The sequence below is a fragment of the Lonchura striata genome, chromosome 1, assembly GCF_050655825.1.
Source record: "Lonchura striata isolate lonStrDom1 chromosome 1, ASM5065582v1, whole genome shotgun sequence".
In the NCBI taxonomy this organism is placed as follows: domain Eukaryota; kingdom Metazoa; phylum Chordata; class Aves; order Passeriformes; family Estrildidae; genus Lonchura; species Lonchura striata.
Window position 1 is genome coordinate 111,714,577 of NC_140703.1, and position 14,825 is coordinate 111,729,401.

General features: G+C 41.1%; 1 long non-coding RNA gene across 1 annotated transcript in view; it reads left to right on the forward strand.

Annotated features, from left to right (window-relative positions):
- Window positions 1-14,825, forward strand: part of LOC110474871 (uncharacterized) — a 45,109-nt gene that overhangs the window by 17,469 nt on the left and 12,815 nt on the right. The window contains exon 2 of the long non-coding RNA XR_014950010.1: window positions 8,080-8,125. This is a non-coding gene — a long non-coding RNA (uncharacterized LOC110474871). The remainder of the gene's footprint in view (window positions 1-8,079; window positions 8,126-14,825) is intronic.

Below are 14,825 nucleotides of genomic sequence, written 5' to 3' on the forward strand. Positions count from 1 at the left end.
AGCAGAACCTTGAAGAATTTACATTTTTCTCATAATGAGGAATAGTTTGTTTTTAAAACATAGCTCAATTAGCACTTAAAGAGTTGCATTTAAGTAGCTTGCTGTAGCTCTTCAGTCCATACCTATACATTTTTATTCTTTCTTTTTTTTTTTTTTTTATTTCTCCTGAAAAAACAACTGGTTCCCATCTTCTGTTGTATTATCCAGTAAGTAGGGACTTCTGCTGAGGATGTGCCAGTGTTGCAGCTTCCCAGTCAGGAGCACTCAGCTGACAGCTGCACCACAGCAGCTGAACTGGGACCCCTTTGCTCACCTGCCAGAGCTGATCATGCTCCACTGCTGTGCTCCAAAGGCAGTGGAGTTTGCTCAGACTCCACCAGGATGAAGAAAGAAAGAGGTGTTAGGCAGAGAAGCAGACATGGGCATGTGTCTGCTTAGCCATTTGCTGCTCTACAGTGTGAAGTGCACTCCATGAATGCACTCTACCTCTGCTAAAACAGCAGTTTGTATTTCCATAGCATTCCTGGAGCCCTAAAAATGTCATTCCACACCTCCTCAGGGGTTAAAGTTTATTTAGAAACACCTTCATCCCCCATGGCATGTTATAGCTCTTGCTCTAGACACCTGAAGTCGACTGGACATAAGCTGGTGAATCCTTATTTTGGGATGTTCACAGCTGAACTTAAATTTGAAAGGATTCTGCACTGAGAGCTTGGTCTCCTATTATGGAAACAAAGTTTATAGTTACACTCAGCCTTTTCTTAGTTCTGTACTTAAAACCAGCACTTACAGTTCTTCAGAGTTAATTTCAGGTTTTTAGTACTCCAAATCTCCTTTTGTCCTCTCTGGCCCAAAAATGCATAGCTTTGTTCTTTAGTCTTACCTATAAATAAAGACATTTTTTTCTTAATCCTGGTGTCTGTGATACTCTGTCCATATCAGTCCTGATAAAGGTACACCTTTGAACTTTGAAAGCTTTTCTAGAAAAATATTTCTAGAATATTTTAATAGAAAATATTTTCATAGAAAATATTCTATGGGAATAGAATATTTTCAAATATTCCCATATTTGTCTGTGTGCCTCATTCTGATTTTTACCTAATTTCTTACCTTTTTCTCATATTTCCCTACAATCCCTTCTCCCTCTGTTCAGTTTACCCCACAGCCTGCATGAGCCTCACTCAGCCAGTGTCTGTCTTATCACACTTCACTCCCATTGCCAGGACCTTCTCTTTAATGGGCAGTTCAGGTCTCCAGAATTTCCTAATTTCCCTTTGAGCAATCTTTTCTGAGAAATACCACCCCTTTTAACTCAGCCATTTTAACCTACCAATAGCAGGGCTTTGGGGATTCTTTTTTGAGCTCTACCTTTGTTGCATTTAAACTCCATTGGTTTTAATAGCCGAGCCATTAAAAAGTCAGAGAGGGAAAGCTGTAAGAATTATACACAGAATTTTAACTTGGCTCTGAAGGGAGAGTGGTGTCTAAACTCCAGAAGCGTTGTCAGTGGGACACTGCCTGGGGCCCTGGAAACACTCCAGCCCACAGTGTAGGAGTTTTTTCAGGGGGGCAGCTGGGTGTGTGCAGTCACATCCCTACCTGTGGCTGGGCTTAGGTGGTTGCTGTGGCTCAGAGCAGCTGCCAGGGCCAAATGCCACGAGCAGGAGGTCACAGCCCACCACAATTAGGCACTCACCTGATGTCAGGGGGTAGAAGGGGCCTTTCAGCTTCTTTAGATCCACATGCTTGTGCTGTTCAGTGCCCCCTTGCCTCTCCCCATCCTCTCTGCTCACAAGATTGTTTCTCACATGGTGCCACAAAGGCTTTTTTATGGCTGAGTGATAGGAAGGTCTCACCTGCTCTGATCAGATCTGGTTCAGCAGCTGCTTTAAAGATTGTCTGGCAGACTGGGGAAGGATCTTCTGTCTGTCTGGGCTGACTTCAGAAGATCCCTGTTATGAACAAGTTCATTGGTGAAATGCGGTTAAAGTAGTTAATGCACTTACAGTTAATTATGTTAATTAAATAGTTGTTAAATGTTAAACCCTTGTTTACCCCCACTGTTGACCCCTTACATACCCCTTAGCTGTACCCTTTTACTGTACCTGTAACCCTTGTCGCGTCCATTGGGTATTGCCTCCTCTGCTCCACAAAATGGCGACCGGAACATTCCCGGGAAATATGCAAATCAGGAAAAGTGCAAGGAAATCCAACAAAAGACCCTAGAAACAACGAGCCAACCTAAAATTTGGACAATTAACCAACTAGACCTACCGGCAAGAAGTCCCTCTACGCTACCAACATGATTTTAAGCGTCACCATAACCTAAGTAGAACTGAGTCAGAGTGAGGACCCCAGCCGACGAGCCAAAGGATGTTTTCCTAGGCACGCCCACGAGGACAGAAGCCCCAGTTCTGCTGAGAAGCAAAACTGTTCACCCCCTCCCCTGCGTTGCCAAAGGGAGCAGCAGCGGTGTGTGCGACCCCTCGGGCCCCCACCCAGAGCTGGTCACTTCAATAAAGGCCTCCAAGAGGAGCTGGTCTCCTTGCCCATTTATTTCAATCCCCTTCCAGAAATGCAGCTGGTTTGACAAGAATTCCCAAGAGTCAGGCCCTGAATTCCCTGTTTCTGGGTGGGTTGGCCTTCATTCAGCCTGGCTCATCATCCAAACCAAGGGATGTTTCCAACGTGCTGTGCACTCAAGAAGCTCCTGGCCAGAAGTGCTGTCAGGACTCTGGAGCTCTAAATTGAGACAAGGTTATAAAACTGGGGACTGGGGGCTCCAGCAGCCTGCCTGTTGTTCCTGTGTTGGTTTGTGAGACACCAGCTCAGCAATGTATCTGCAAATGAAGACTGAGCTTCTCTATAGCTTGTGAATGACCAGCAGCAGCATTTCTGATCTGGGAGCGCAATTAATAATTTTCAGTGAGATTCTTGAAGTCCAATGATTGCTAAAGACACCCCAGTTTAGGCTCCCAGGAGTGTTCACAGTACTCCAAAAGCAAAATGTAGTAAAGGCTAACATTTATCTATAAAGATTTGGTAACTTAGTCTATAAAGGAAGCAGACAAATTCAACTGAGAATTGCAATTTCTAAAATAATTTCCTTCCATAACTGTATTACAGGTTATTTTATTGGGAGATGCTGTTTACACAGAAATAAAAGTATGTAATTTCAAATTTCATACCAGGCTATTTAATTTCATAACGAGCAAAGAAAAAAATTGAAATATACATAGAATAATTTGTTTGTATCAATGTGAAATGGCAAAGCACTAAACCAGATAAAGTCCCTAAATAAACAGCCATGGATGAAACCCTGTGCTTAAAAGTCAATTGCTTTTTGATGAGGGTGGAAAAAATGTTGTTTTTTTCCTCCAGCCTAAGTACTGTCAGAAAGATATTCAAATATACATGCTGGCTGGCTGTTTGAGAGGAAGATTGCTACAAGCCTTGCTTATCTGGGTATTTGTGATATATGTGTTATGATATCATCTCAAAATGTATTGCTGGCAGTATTGGAACTTTGTAGAAGGTATGGAAGTTCCTGTTTATATTATTCTGATTTATCCACTCTACTTGGGGGTTCTTTTGTCTAGCAGCCTTGGTGGTGTTTTATGTGTATTCTATGTGGGGACCCACACTGGAGCAGGCTGTGCCTGCAGGACTGACCCCATGGAACTGTGGCCATGTTGGAGCAATTTATGGAGAACTGTTGGCTGTGGGATGGACTCACAGTGCAGAAGTTCATGGAGAAATGTCTCCTGTGGGAGGGGTCCCACACTGGAGCAGGGGAAGGACTCCTCTCCCTGGGCAGTGGCAGGAGCAGTGTGTGATGAACTGACCACAACCCCATCCCCATCTCTCTGTGCCACGGGGGGAGGAGGGAGAGCTGGGAAGGAGGGGGGGATGGAAGTTGTTCTTACAATTTATTTGTACTTCTCATTATCCTGCTCTGATTTTATTACTAATACATTCAATTAATATCCCCAAGTTGAGTCGGTTTTGTCTGTGATGATTTTTGGTGAGTGATTTCTCCCTGTCCTTAACTCATGAACCATTCACTGTATTTTCTCTGCCTTTCCACCTGAGCAGGGGAGTGACAGAGTGGCTTTGGTGGGTGTCTGGCATCCAGCCGGGGTCAAGTCACCACAGTGTTTTTGGTGCTGAAACCCAGGATCATGAGGATTTTGAGATAAGAATGGTGACTGGGAGAGATAATGGCCTAAACATGGACTGAATAATATTAGAGAGCAGGAAGATCATAGGGAACTTCTGTTGTAATTGTGGTGAAAGGACAAGGGGTGATTTTTGTGTAAATTGCTCATTTTGTTCTGTGTTGTATTGATGTTATTTTGGTTTTTATGTGTGAGGAATTTTTTTGTTGGTTTCTTGGTTGGGTTTGTTGACATACACAAAGGTTGTGCAATGAATGCTTATTTTAATGATAGTTCTTAAATAAATTATTCATGGAGATGAGAGGTAGAAGGGGAGACACAGGGGGGACAGCAGGGAGACAGGAGGGTCAACCTACCCAGGTGCCAGACCCCCTGTGGTACAGTGATTTTATTACCTGATTTCACCTGGATGAAGGTGCAGAGAGCCATAGCCATCACCTACCAGTCCAAAGAAAAAAAAAAATCCCTAGAATATATATATATATATATATATATATATATATATATATATATATATATATATATATACCCCTATGAAACTAAATCATGTGAAAAATTATGTGCTAAAAGCACTGTGTATATTTTAATAGCAACTGATTCAAATTCTAACACTGTTGGTAATTTATTATGAAAAATTAAATTGCAATCTAGACAAGAGGCTTCTTTGCTGAGTTACAAATCATATTAAGAGATATTTTTTACAAAACTAAAATGATAATCATCACTATTATTATTAAAATGGCATTGCTGCATCATAAGCCCTCATAAAATCAGTGCTGTTTAATTTATGAAAACCTCCATGTAGTTCCCTGTACTCCTACTAAGAAGAATTTGAAACAGAAAGATTTTAACCTTCTATAATCAAAGTTCCACTTTTTGCCTCTGGAGTTTTTTAAAAATCCTGGTTTGTTGTTTGGGTTTTTGGTTGTTTTTGGTTTTTTTGGAGGTTTTAGTTTGTTTTTGATTTTTTTGGTTTTGTTTTGGTTTTCATTTTGGTGTTGTTGTTTTTTGGTTTTTTGTTTGGTGGGTTTTTTTTTGGGTTTTTTGTGGGAGGGTTGGGTTTTTTTGGGTGGGTTTTTCTGTTTGTTAGTGGGTTGTTTTTTTTTGTTTTTGTTTCCTTCATGACTGTACTTTTTTCAGCAGCTTAGTGCTGTTCTGGCCCCTGTGCCTTGGGATTTGCCCAGAAGCCATCCTGGTAGGACACAGGGCAGATGAGTTTGTTCATCAGAGCGGGGAAGGTTCTTCTCCACTCCAGCAGGACCTGAGCTTGGGCACTCAGGTTTGTGGATCCCAGGTCTCTCCTGAAAGGAAATCAACTCTTAATTGAAGAAATGGAGGCTTTATTCAGGGAACATCACATTCCCATCCTGGCTGTCATTGGTATATCAGGGTCCTTAGTTTAATCTCTGAACCTCACCACCAGGAGATCAATTTTACTTCTGTCTCTGAGTTTGTAGACCCACGCTGGACTGTTGCATACCTGGTCTTACCTCTGGGAAGACATTGAAGGACCAAACCTTTTCCAGCACAGCTTTCCTGTCCATGGCACACAAACCCCCCTGGAAGCACAGCAGGTGCTGCAGTGTCAATAATTATTGCTTTTTTTTGCAGCTGTGCAAGTGTTAGAAAATGGAACCAAATATTTCCAACCAGTTACTGACCACAGGTAACAAGAGTGCAGGGTGAGGGAAAGAGCAAGATTCAGCCTGACCCTGCACACTCCTGTTCTCATGTAACCAAGGACACCAATATCACTGTATTTTCCCCTAAAATGGCTGGTGCCTTTGGGCCTGGAGCATACAGGAGCTTGTGAAGACACAGCTCTTGCTATCCCTGAATTTTCTATTTACTGAGCATCACTGGAACACCACTGGGAGCATCCTGGCAGTTGGCACTTTTAGGTACCGTAATTGCCTTTAGGAGTTATGGATTAACTTGTCTCCTTATTCTTATACCTCATTACTACATCACACTCCAGTAAGTCTGCAGTATGTCTCTCTAGGTTGAAAAAAATGACTAGTCCAATTTAAAGTCTAGGGAAAACACAGCTGACTGTATTTTTTATTGCTGCCTAAGCAATTATTTATGCTGTATGAAGTGACAATTATAGGCTGCTCCTGAGAATAGTTGCCTATATTCACTTGCCCACATCACTGCCTGCAAGGGGCACCAGTGATGAACCTGAATGTAAAAGACTCATCAAAAACATTTTCACTAACACAAGATCACCCCAGACCTGTGCTGGAAATTTCACTTTTCTTCTCTGGCAAGAATTTCCTCCATGTATTGTTAAATTGAATGTTCTAAAGCTTGTATTTTGTGGTGCAGAATGTTGAAGCTAAATGCTGAGTGCAATCCAATTTTATTTTCTAAGTTGCAGTTTAGTGTTTGAAGATGAGTTGCTGTAGCTCATCTGAATAATGGTTTTGTTCTTAAGAGAGCTAACAGCAGTGCTGTCCCAAAGCACCAAATTAGGAAGCAGGAGAGCATGTAGGAGTTTAATTTGTAAGCTTATGATGGGGCACAAAACCAGCTCATCTGTTAGGAGCACACAGATAAAAGACAAAACTGGTGGGTCTAATAATTGTGCTCAACAGTAAAGTGTTTGGGGATTGTAATAGTTGGAAAATTACAGAAATCTCTCTAGGTTTCCATGAAACCAAAGCTGCTTTGGGGAAGGAAAATATTTCCTAGTATATTCTGTCAAAAGGAATATATTGTAATTATGATTAACAGATGAACTTTTAGAGGGAACTAGTAAGTTAGGTTAATTTTCATTTTTCAGGTAGTAATGATTTTTTCTGTACTTAGTAGCTCAATAGAAACTAGTTGCAAAAATGTCAAAAAACATTCTTCTGCCTTATTGAGGAAAATAAAGATAATTTATATCATTGAGGCTCATTTGGCAAAAAGTACTGAGATAATTGTACCAGATTTTGATTAGCTTCAGTTACCACATTAGAGCTGAAATTCCTCCTTTTCTTCAAGACTGCTCTCCCACATGGCCTCTCATGTGTGGCTTCAGCCTTCTGTACTCATCTGTTGCTGAAGCTGCATGTTTTGTTGCAAATTCTTTTTGCAGATTCTTTAGCTGCATGTTTTGTTTGCAAATTCATTTGGTTTAATGGTAGAAGGTTTTGGCGCTGTCCTGGCCTCCAAATATCTTCTAGTCATCTTGTAGAAATGTAGCTTTGAAATACTGTGCTGTGTTTGTTCATTTCTTAAAATGAACAATGAATTGTTAATTGCAAATGAATTAATTTTTTCTTTCATTATTCCAATGTGTGAACAAACATGCATGTCCTGAGTCAGTGTCCCTGCAGGAGAGTGCACAGGACCATGAGGAATTTCCACTGGTAGGGGAACAGGTGACCTGTATGGGCCCACATTGCCATATCCCATATCCCATATCCCATATCCCATATCCCATATCCCATATCCCTCCTCTTCCTTTCTTCTTTGTGTTTTTGACTGCAGACCTGTAATGCTGGTAATTCCTGGAGTCTGTTCCCTGCCAGTTCCTGCTCTAATTAGCTGAGAAAAGAGGTGCTGAGCCCATCAGATGAACTTTCTGCCAGTTCTGCTGCCTTGTTTTCACTTGTGTGGAATATCCTTCTTGAAAGATTCGGTGTAGTTTATCCCCATATTTTATTTAATATGGTTTTGTGTCACATGTTCCTGTATTCTAAATATTTTCCAGATGAAAGGAGGAGTTTTTAAATGTGATGCAAGAGTCAAGAGTCAAGTTTGGGAGGCATTGAGGCTCTGTCTGCCCCCAGCCTCTGGTTGGCAGCATCTTGTTACAATGCAAGCAGGCTTCTAAATATAGCAGTGGCTAATTGCTTCCTGGATTTTAAAAAAAATCTTTAACATTGGGAAATTCTCTCATGTTGCTTTACAGCTCTGTCCAGCTGGCAGCACCTTCACTTGAACCACAACGACAGCAGGTAATTGTAACAGAGCAGTCCCTGTCAAAACAAGGAAGATCTACAGTGCCACTGGATAATGAAATGGAACAACTCATGCAAGCAATGAAGAAAAAGAACTGCTGCAAAGATGGAAAGTCATATTCAGGCCTTTAAAGACTATAAAAACAGTACAGGAGAAGGTGGGCTGTTGAGTGTATCTCTGCACAGCAGGAGAACTGTGCTCACCAGCAGCATCCGTGGACTCGCTCTGCATCAGGAATTCTCACTGAGCAGCTGTGGTGTTCATTCCCAGCATCATTAGCACTTCCTTCATAGAATCCCTTGGTGGAAATTCCCCTATTCCAGTGCACTGGCAATTTCTGAGACCAGTCCATACCAAACAAGTTAAGAAATGGTGTAGAAAACAACAATGAAATATATCATGTGTAGTCTTCCTAAATCCTCAGAGTTAAAAGGGAGTTTCTGCTGTTTGCTTTGCATTAGTGTTTTTCAATGCTTTGTGATCTGTCTCTCTCACTCTATTTTTTCAAGCTTTACAAACTTTTACCCTTTTCTGGAATGATTTTATCTTTTTTATGCCTAGCAATGTGAACTCCATCAATAACTATGCCTCGTGTGCAAGTCTGAATATGTTTGTTTTCTATTTTACTGACACTGTCCTAGTACTGGCTTATGTGATAAAGTAATTAAGGAACATCCATCTCCCTGCTGTACAGGAATCATTATTTTATGTATAATGCTATTATACTTTTTAATAGTATCTGAAGTCAGTGCTCTTGCAGCACTGTGCTGGAAGGATGCTCAGGTCAGTTTGAAGCCAGCTCGGTGCCACCAGCTCTGCCTGCCAAGCCCACCCCAGCACAGAGCCAGCCCTGCACTGCTGCACTCCAGGAGCAATTCCAGCCGCCCAGCCAGGGCTGCAGTGGGGCTGCAACTTGGTCTTTCCACTCTTCCCCCAGCAGTGGGTTTGTCACCTAATTCAGTGATAAATTCACCTAATTTGTTTATTTGTCACCTCATTCAGTGCTTGTTTATTAGCAGCTGCCTTTCTTTCTGGAAGCAGTCTGCCATATGTCTATGTGCACCTCTCTTTTCAAAGAACGTGCAAAGACCAAGTTCTTGGGTGTTCTAGAAGCACCACACATAAATTATAGCGTGTGTATACATGGGAAGGAAGGACTGTCCTTTCACTTCATTACTCTTAGTATCTTTTCCCTCTGGTAAACCACAATGTTTTTTTCTAAAGGACCTTCCAGTGGCAATATCCTTAGGATCACAGCAGGAGCAGACGGCTGTGACATTGTGAGAGGGAAGAGGTGAAAGCTGCCCAGTTCCTCGCCCTCTGAGCTGTCTTGGCCCTGCTCCCCCTGGAGTTTCTATTTTTATTTCTGCTCCTGGGACTGAGAAGAAAAACCAAAGGTTGTGTGTCCCTCTTTGCAGTTGCACAATACCACTTCCAGTGAGGTCCTCTGAGTGTACTGGATTTTTATCTGAGATTTAGTATCAGAGGCATTGTATATTATATTATTCACTATGTAATGACAGCAATTTTTTATTATTAATTGCTTTTTCAACTTCATGGTATTCAGGGGTCAGCAAGTACCAAAAGAAACAGAAAAAGCAGAAAACCTCCTTATTTTGCTGAGGTCAACAATCCAATTTTTATTTAAAATTTCATTATATATATATATATATATAATTATAACATTCTCTATAATAACATTTTATATATATGCGTGTGTGTGTGTGTGTATGTATTTGTATGTATTCTCCTGTGTTCAGCTCAGGCAGCCTACATTTATTACTCAGACAGTGTCACCACTAAAATCTTTACAATTTTGCCTTTGAGAGAACATAAGATTACCATACTATTTCTTAGGTGTTTTCTTTCCTTAATTGAGGGAATGCTTTCTTTATATTAATTACCTGGAAAAGCATTTATATAGATTTTAAATGTTAACAACTATAATGTTTACAATGTCTGCCTATGATTAATTGCACTTTGGCAATGTGTATAGAATGGATACCAGCTATAGTCAATAATATTTCACTCTTTGGGGCACGTTTCACAAAAATAATTGCTTTTTGTATTTCTGTATCGGTCTAATGAAATGAACAATCTCAAAGCATAGGGCAAGGTCAAACAAAGCATCTTCAGCTGTGTCTGGGGGACACCATTGGAGAAAATAATTTATATTTCTTCAGTCTCCTTGGATGAGAGAGGATCTGTCTGTCCCTTATTCTCTTCACTCCATAGCCCTGCTCCCTTTCTCCACTGTCTCTTGTTCTCCCCTGCTGACCTGTGTTATGTGGCTTTGTTGGGTGCAGTAAGAAAGTTGATATTTCCATTTGTTTAGATACATACAAATTATAAATTGGACAAAAGCTGTTTTACCTGCCATCACTTGGAAGTTTTAGTTCTGCTCCTGGTAGCAGTTCTCAGATTACACAAGAATATGGTTTAAAGATATAATTTTTCTTCTTCTTTCACTAGCACTGCCTGTAATTTAATAAAGCTAGGAGTTTGTTTTATTTAGTGTCAAAAAGCGCTTTATTTTAAAATGAGTCTAACTTGGACTTTGAGGAGTCTCCAATGGCAACTCCCTGGAGCAGAAGCACATTTTGAAGAATGTTTGCAGAGTATTGGGCCGGTAGCTGTGTGCCCTCAGCACTCAGAGATTAAATGCCTACATGGCCTTTTGGTTGCTGTAGCATTATTGATGTGGAATGTGGTGCAAAAACCTGTCAGAAATGTGCAGTGCAAAGGTTGCTGGAAAAACACTGCTTTCTTCTTGTGCAGCTTGTGTATTTGCTTAGAGGTGCTTTTGCAAGTTTCTTTTAATGAGAGGGAAACACAAGAATTAGATGAACCATTCGTCTGTCAAGCTCGCAGTATGGACAGACAAAAATTAATATAATTTAGATACAGGCTATAAATGCCTGGCAACAGTGAGTTTAGATTGACAGCGTGCATTAATTTGCCTTCAGCCTTTTCTGTGCAAATTCCTTCTACATCACATCTGAGATTGACACCATGTAACCTTTCTCCTGGTTGCAACAGTCAATATCCTGCCATTAAAATGAAGAATTCCTAAAAAAAAAAAAATAAATCAGGAAGGAATGCTTTGGATACACAGGAGTTTCTACCTGTCAAAAAGACTTCATGGAAAGCATTTCATAAGCAGCAAAAAAATGTCACAAATCAGTCCCATCATCCTCACTGTTGAAGCAGCCTGCTCATCACTGAGCTGTGGGAAGGAAGGGGGAAGGAAAAGGGGACAGACACTGGGAGCAGGCTGCAGTGGCACTGCCATGTGCAGCTTTGTTCTGCTTGCCTCTCCATGCCCCCCAAGGGAAGAACTCAAGCTTAGCCCCTTGCTGGGTCTGCAGCCTGGTAGGATTTTCTTGGGAGTGCATAAGCATCAGGTGCTGTGATGGGTCTCCCTTCAGGATGCAAGTCACAAACCATGAAGTGCTCTCCCTACCTTTCCCTACCAGGAGTTGACATTCTGGAATGACTCTATGTTCAGGAATGCACTTTTCCAGTCAAACTGCTAAATGACTATGCTCTGGCATATTCACCTCCAGGTTCACACAAAAAACACAAGTGATTACTTCAGACAGGGAAAGAAAAAAAAAATAGAAGGAGAAAAAGGAGAAGCAATTAAAATTAAGAGTTTTATAAAGAAAGCTTGCAGACACCTGTAACTGAATATTATCAGGGAACTTCAGACTGGACATTAGGAAAGGGTGGCTGGACACAGGAACAGGTTCCCAGGGAAGTAATTGTGGCACCAAGCCTGCCAGAGTATCAGAGTACAAGGAGCATCTGGATGACATCCTTAGTCATGTGGTTTAGTTCTAGACAGTTCTGAAAGGAACAGGGAGAATGCTTTGGTGATTATTGTGGGCGCCATCCAACTTGAGATATTATGTGGTTGTATGGAATGTCAGCTCTGGTGCAGAATCAGTGATCAGCACAGTCTGGTCCATTTTCTAAAACAGAATTACCAGGTCCTCTCTAGTTTCACCCATATATGTGAGATATGTATTAATATATTGACAGAGGTGAGAAGTCACAACCTTATTCTCCTGCATGTATTAATATTCATATTATCATCCATTTGTACCTTACTCTTTCCAACGCTGGAATAGCCACTTAAGTCCTCTACCATTTGTTTTGTTCTGTAGTTATTGTTTATAACTATATATCTTCACATGAACTTGCAAACATATTGTTTGCCTTTGCCTTTTTTGAAATAGGACCTTTTTAGGAATATTTTCAGGGACAAAAGGTGCTGTGAATATCAAAGCAAATTCCTGATTTTCAATCCAGACTTAACACTTAGAAGTACATTTTGGCATTGTCCACCCAAGTCAAGGTAATATTTTTAATAAAATATCTTTGCTAAAGATATGAAAAAGATACATTTGTGAATCACTGGATTGCTGTGCAAGATATGAAGGTGAAAGGAAATAAAGTACTGTTTGATGGAGGGAAATTAAAAAGAACCCAATCAATAGAAGTGGCTTGGTTGTAGCTTCTACTCATGTCACAAACAATGCTGGATTGGTAGAATTGGCTGCTGTTTTAAAAAAAGGCAGAGGGCAAAACTGTTTTCAGTTGTACCAACAACCCCAATCAGCCTGGGCCTGTCTGGATGAAGTCACATGTGGGAAATGCTCTTTATTCCAATGGTTTCCAAAGTACTGAGAACCTCTGAGCAGTTAACAGGGACTGTACAGGGGAATTACATGGTGGATGCTGCATTCTGTTCCTTTTGCTCTGAACTGCACTGATACTTTGCAAGTTGTCTCCATTAGTCACTTGGTGTCAAGAGATGTCCACTGCTGACAGCCACTGCCAGGAAGGGTAGCAGATAATACAAACAAGAATTTGTGCCTTCTGAAAACAAAAAAGGGAGGCTCGGGAGCTGTGTGTTTGGTGAGATGTGAAATCATAAGATTGCTGAAGCCAGAAGCTGTGTCAGCAATGAAGTTAATTCATTTAATCTCAAGTGTTCTGTTTTCTCGGTTTCTGTGTCTGCTGTGACCTATCACTACACCCAATGAAGACGGCTGGTTGCACTTTCTGCTCCTCTGTCTGTCTCCTGCTCCACTGCTGCCCCAGACCATTTCCAGAGACAAGAGGAGGGGATTTTCAGCAGGCTGATCTGAGGGGGTGATGGGCTGAGCTTGTTTTTCACTGGGCAGTGACAAGCAGCACTTGGGTGCTGAGTGTGACTGAGATGTCCCAGGGGTGGGATTTGAGAATCTCTGTTAACAGCAATGAACTGGATGCTGAGCACCCCAAAACCAGGTGATATTTTGTCCTGTCTATAAGGAGGACTTGTCTTGAAGACAAGGACACTGAAGGACTCTCCCCACATGCTTGTGAAGCAAGATCATATCTTGGTCAGCTCCATTACATACCAAGTTTATAAGGCACTTTGAGAATTTACTATACAGTAAAAAGAAGTGAGAATTACAAGATAAAAATTAAAATGATCACGATTTATACAGACTCAGCTGTAAGAAATGCTTTCCTGAAGAGTGCAGTTAAGCAATTAACAACCCTCCCACACCCTGTTATAAAGTGTATGTGCATTTTGGAATTTAAAGGAGGGCTTGTTGCAGCAGAAGACATTTAGCTCAGAATTGGCAGTACTGACAATTAGAACCTTAAAATACTGTCAGTTTCTGCTGACAGAAAGCAAACCCTGATCCCCTGTGCTGTGGGTGTAAGGGAGTTGCTACCTGGCAGCTCCATCTCCCTTTTTCTAATCTGGGCACTGTTCTTGCTCTGACTCAGATGAGGACATCACAGCATACATTCTTCTCACACAGAAAGTGAATAGTTTTAGTGCTCTGATGTTAGTTTTAACTGTATTCCAGAAATAATAGCCATTATTACGCAAAGTTTGTGTTGCAATAGCCAACAGAGACTTCTGCCCAGGCTGGTCACAGCTTCGTGCACTCTGTGCCCAGTGACCAACATCTCCTGCTTGAGAAAGGAACCAGCCAGGAGGAAGAAACCTGGAAAACTGTCACTGTGTCCTTGTGTCACTGGCCAGTCAAGCTGGAGGTCCACACTTAATTTTCGGAGGCCCTGGCTGGTGTGTCACTGTCACAGTCTTTTGGATTCAAAAGATTCAAAAGATATCCTTCTTTCCCTCCTCCTAGTGAGATTCTGCACCTGACTTCTGTTGAGTTTTTTGTGTTTCTTGTCATGGAATAGTCACTGTCCTGTGTTGCAAATTCCTTTCACATCACCTAAATCATGCCATTTCTCAAGGCTTTCTCTGATCTCTGTTGTGATTATTCCTTCAAGTCACAAAGGGACATCCTCAATCCTCAGGTACAAAACTTTCAGGCCCAAAATGCAGGTGGCCTCCCAGGGGCAGTGAACATTGTTCCAGACTCCTGCCAGGGCTTTGATACCTTTCCTTAAAGACTGATTTCAAACCCTGCTTTGACTTTGAAAATGCTTTTAAGGAGCACGAATTATTGAATAAAATTTTAAATAAGGAAAACCTGATTATGTTCTATAAATATTAATCTCAGAGTGTAATTGCTTTACTACTGTATTATACTGCAATAAGCTTGCTGGTGTTGCAGCATTTTAAATAAGTGTTAGATGATTTAGTTTGTTCTTATGCTCTGCATGGAAACAATTTTCAGTCTGAAACAAGATTGCAATTTGCTGATTAGAGCAGTA